The sequence below is a fragment of the Schistocerca americana genome, chromosome 6 (genome assembly GCF_021461395.2).
Source record: "Schistocerca americana isolate TAMUIC-IGC-003095 chromosome 6, iqSchAmer2.1, whole genome shotgun sequence".
In the NCBI taxonomy this organism is placed as follows: domain Eukaryota; kingdom Metazoa; phylum Arthropoda; class Insecta; order Orthoptera; family Acrididae; genus Schistocerca; species Schistocerca americana.
Window position 1 is genome coordinate 244157591 of NC_060124.1, and position 5470 is coordinate 244163060.

General features: G+C 47.9%; 1 pseudogene; it reads left to right on the plus strand.

Moving 5' to 3' along the window:
• The first annotated feature begins 1531 nt into the window (after positions 1-1531).
• Positions 1532-1649, plus strand: LOC124620422 (annotated as a pseudogene).
• The last annotated feature ends 3821 nt before the right edge of the window (positions 1650-5470 follow it).

A 5470-nucleotide genomic window follows, 5' to 3' on the forward strand; every position in this document is an offset into this window, starting at 1 on the left:
AATCGCGATAGGCTACAATCCGACATTTATCAAAGTCGGAAACGTGATACTACGCATTTCTCCTCCTTACATGATGTTCAAATGATTCAAATGGCTCTGAGCACTATGGGACTCAAATGCTGTGGTCATAAGTCCCCTAGAACTTAGAACTACTTAAACCTAACTAACCTAAGGACATCACACACATCCATGCCCGAGGCAGGATTCGAACCTGCTACCGTAGCGGTCGTGCGGTTCCAGACTGTAGCGCCTATAACCGCTCGGCCACTCCGGCCGGCCCTTACATGAGCCATCACTACAACGTTTCACCAGGCAACGTCGGTCACCTGCTGTTAGTGTATGAGAAATCGGTTGGAAACTTTGCTCGTGTCAGCACGTTGTAGGTGTCGCCACCGGCGCCATCCTTGTGTGAATGCTCTGAAAAGTTAATTATTAGCATATCACAGCATCTTCTTGCTGTCGGTTAGATTTCGCGTCTGTGGCACGTCATCTTTGTGTAGGAATTTTAATGGCCAGTAGTGTATTCTCACGGTCTATGCATGAAAAGAGGACGCTGTTTGTTAATTAAAAAAAAAAAAATCTCGGCATTACGTGCATCTTAGTCACGGGCATTAGAAATGAGTTTTTTTTTTCTTCAATCTCGTATCGACGGACGTTCCATCCTGTCTCGCTGAGATCTTCGAATGTGCTTCTGAGGGGCTGTGGAGGGCCCGCAGCCACGCAGACGGACCCGGGCGGCTGCGGCTGACCGCTCCGCCTCCCCCTTTGTATGCGGGCCGCGGTCCTGCGGCAGAAATCTGCCTGCCCTCACTGGCCCGACCCGCCTGCCTGAGACCGGCGTCCGTGTTTTTTCTTTCCCTCCTCCGTCTTCTCCCCAGAAGCCGGCTGCCCGTCTGCGAGACCGTTTTTCCGTCTGTTTGTCTGCCAGCTTCCGTGCGCGCGCGTGTGTGTGTGTTTGCCGGCGGAGGCTCAGGAGGTCTGAATGGGCCTCAGCGTCCACTCGGCGGACCTCAGCCGCCAGGGCCGCGCTGCAATAACCCGGAGGAGGCGACCCCGCCAGCGCGAGCCGCCGGCGCCGGAATGGACCTGCAGGCTGCGATGATCACTCGAGGGTGTAATCGCGGACTGGCCCGCTCTTCCCTGCGCCCCGAAATGGGAAACTGCGTGCCATCCGCTTCCTCTTCTCGCCTTTCTCCGTTTCCTCCGATACCTTATCCTTATAGGAAACCCTCAGGTGGTGCCTCTCGAAATCTAGTAAAATAGACGGTGTGACGGAAAATACGGGACGCGCTTTATACGTTTGTGCTGCAATACGAGCAGAGGGAAGGACAAATGGCAGCCCATAATCAGCTTTTCTCCGCCCGCATTTTATTTCATACACTTATCCGGAGTACTTTAGACTCTACGTCAGCAATTCGCAGAAGGCAGTTGTTTTTTCCTCTTCGCTATAACTCTTGTTTAGGGTCCTTACCTCAATCCAAATAGCGGAACTCTGATATAATCATTTTGTTGACCACCTGTTTGTATCTCTGGCAACGGCCTTGCCGCAGTGGATACACCGGTTCCCGTCAGATCACCGAAGTTAAGCGCTGTCGGGCGTGGCAGGCATTTGGATGGGTGACCATCCGGGATGCCATTAGCTGTTGCCATTTTTCGGGATGCACTCAGCCTCGTGATGCCAATTGAAGAGCTACTCGACCGAATAGTAGCGGCTCCGGTCACAGAATACCATCATAACGACAGGGAGAGCGGTGAGCTGAACACATGCCCCTCCTATCTGCATTCTCAACTGAGGATGATACGGCGGTCGGATGGTCCCGATGGGGCACTTGTGGCCTGAAGACGAAGTGCCTGCCTTTTTGTCTCTCTGCCCGACTGCTAATCTGCGGCTGTAGCCGATTATGCTGCGGTATACGGTCAGGTGTCGAAGTCGACTAGCTGTAGGAGGGTAGAAGATGGCTTAAACAAAATTTCTAGCTGGTATGTTGAATGGCACCTTCTTTCAAATGTAGAAAAATATAAGTTAATGCCGATAAGTAGGAAAAACATTCCGGTAATGTTCCAATACAGCATTAGCAGTGTCCTGCTGGACACAGACAGGTGTTTTAAATATCTGGGCGTAGCGTTGCAAAGCGATATGAAATAAGACGAGCATGTCAGGATTGTGGGAGGGAAGGCGAATGGGAGACCTCGGTTTATCGGGAAAGTCCTAGTAAAGTGTGGTTCATCTGTAAAGTAGTGGGCATATAGGACGATAGCGCGATATATTCCCGAGTACAGCTCGAGTGTTTGGGATCCGTACCAAGACAGATTAAAGGGATCCATCGAATCAAATCAGATGCGGGCGGCTAGATTTCGAACAACACGCAGGTGTTACGGACATGCTTCGGGAAATCAAATGGTAATCGTGCGAGGGAAGGCGACATTCTTTTCAAGGAACACTATTTAGAAAATTTAGAGAACCGGCATTTGAAGCTGACTACAGAACGATTCTACTACCTCGACCACACTTTGCGAGTAAGGACCGCGAAGATAAGATACGAGACATCAGCGCTCATACAGAGGCATATAGTAAGTCGTTTTTCCCTCTCCCTATTTACAAGTAGCGTAGGAAACGGAATATCTAGTAGTGGTTTAGGGTAGGGCCTAATCACCACCACGCACTGTACGGTTGACTGGTATAGGTTCAAATGGCTCTGAGCACTATGGGACTTAACTTCTAAGGTCATCAGTCCCCTAGAACTTAGAACTACTTAAACATAACTAAGCTAAGGACATCACACCCATCCATGCCCGAGGCAGGATTCGAACCTGCGACTGTAGCGGTCCTGCGGTTCCAGACTGTAGCGCCTAGAACCGCACGGCCACCCCGGCTGGTGACTGGTATAGGTATGCGTATTTAAATACAGAGATACGTAAACAGTCAGAGTTCGGTGTTGTTGTCGGAACGCCTATATAACAGAAAAAGTGTCTGGCACGGTTGTTAGATCGGTTACTGCTGCTATAATGGCAGGCTATCAACATTTAAGAGTGTTTGAATGTTGAGGTATAGACTGCGCACGAGCAATGGCACACAGCATCTGCTAGGTAGCGATGAAATGGGGAATTTCCTGTACGACCATTTCACGAGTGTGCCGTGAATATCAGGAATCTGGTAAAACATGAAATCTCCGACATCGCTTTGGGCCGGAAAAAGATCCTGCAAGAACGGGACCAACAACGACTGAAGAGAATCGTTCAACGTGAAAGAGGTGCATATTGCTGTAGATCTCAATGCTCAGACATCAACAACTGTCAGCGTGCGAACAATTCAACGAAACATCATCGATAGGGGATTTCGGAGCCGAAGGCTCACTTGTGTACCTTGTGTAATTTGAGTGAGAGATGCTCCAGCATCCACTACACACTTCGGACCTTGCACGATCGGATTTTCATCTGTTTGGTTTGTTAAGTTGATTTATGACTTTTTTGTTTTGTTACCGGTTAAATACTTCGACAATAAAATTATAGTGTGTTATTTTACAATATTCCCTCATAACTGTGTGGCAGGAAAAATGTTTGTTCCGTCACAGGGCATTTTTTTCGGCGGATGACATTGCTTGGTGTCCTAACTTCTACTGGTCCAGCGATGGGGTTGGCATATGCATATACAGTTAATTAGCAATGAGGCATATAGAAGCCGCCTACCGCATCAGGTGGCGACTGACGTGCACAAGGCGTTGGCAGACTACCCCTAGCATTGCTCATCCCCTTACGAGCAAGCTTTTTTGTTTGTTTATTCTTTAAAACTCTAAAATTCAAGTATCCACCTCCAGACATCACTCTGATTGTAATCTCTGTTTTCCTAAAACAGCGTTTCCCAAACTGTTAACTGGACACTTGTGCACAGCGGGAAGTGAATAAATGCTCCGCGTAGAACTGTTAACAGTATGGCGGTTCTTTCGACATTTTGATGCTACTGATATATTTTGTAAGTTGTACTACCATATTTGTGTTACTAGTCATGTTTTAAAATTGAAATAATCACTGAACAAAACAGGTTTTCCTCATTTTAAAAGATCGTATTAGCGTGCAAAATACAGGGTGATTATAATTACAGTTAAACATTCAAAACGCTGTAGAAATAACACCACAGGTCAGAATGACGTTAAATTGCATCGAAATATTATCGGAGAAGAAGCTAATCGTATGGCAGAAGAAAAAATAATGTGGAAATTGATCCGGGTACACGGTTTTCCTCCTTTCGCGTCTGCGACGTTCGCCATGACTGTCTCCATGCAGTATCGCGCTCTGCTTGTAAAGCTGTATTACAAGAATGACGTCTGTTCAGACGCCGCTCTGCAGAAGGTCCGGACATTGAAGGGTTTGAAAGAATCGGAAATTCGAAAAGACGGGTTCCTTTGGTGTGAAACCTAGTAGAGGGAGGAAAGGAATTGATTCGACCTCAGTGGAAACAGTGACCACAGGAATGCAGGAGGAGACGTGTGGTGGTGTGCAAACGTGTAGTGCACGGAGAGTTTCCCGAATATTGGAATATTGGACGAGTTGCTTCCTGCTGACCTGCCATCAGGAGAGACCTCTGCTTTAGAACTTCTTGCTCGCATGGAAGTGAACAATGATTGGCCGTGGAAGATTTTGTGGACAGACGAAGCCCACTTCCATCTGAGAGGATACGTCAATACATAAATTGTCGAATGTGGGCAACGGAAATTCCACGCGCAAATCAACCAGTACCACTTCATCCTGGAAAGTCACTGTGTGGCGCGGGTTTACGGCATCATTTATCATAGGGCCATATTTTTTCGAAGACATAGGTGCTTCCTGTCCTGTTCCCTTTACCGTCATTGGTAAGCGCTTTAAGTGTCTTTTGCACAACCACGTTCAAAAATGGTTCAAATGGCTCCGAGCACTATGGGACTTAAATTCTGAGATCATCAGTCCCCTAGAACTTAAACCTACTTAAACCTAACTAACCTAAGGACATCACACACATCCCAGCGCGAGGCAGGATTCGAACCTGCGACCGTAGCAGTCACGCGGTTCCAAACGAAGCGCCTAGAACCGCTCTGTCACATCGGCCGGCCACAACCACATCATTTCAACTCTCCAGCTGCGTGGATGTGTGGATGGGATCATTTTTATGCAAGATGACGCACCTCCGCACATTGCAAATCCAGTTAAGCACCTGCTAAAGCGCCATTTTGGAAACGCTAGAATTATCAGCTGCCATTTCCCCACAGCCTGGCCGTTCCGTTTACCTGATCTTAATCCGTGTGACTTCTGGCTGTGGGGCTATCTGAAAGATGTTGTGTTCGTGTTCCGATGCCAAACTCTGCTGCATTGAAGGCATGTTTTGCGTAACAACGTGATCCCGGAAACACTTCGATCAGCTGTGGAACATTCTGTTTCTCGATTTCAACCTGTTACAGAAAACGATGGACAGCATGTTTTGGGCCAGTCACACGGAAAT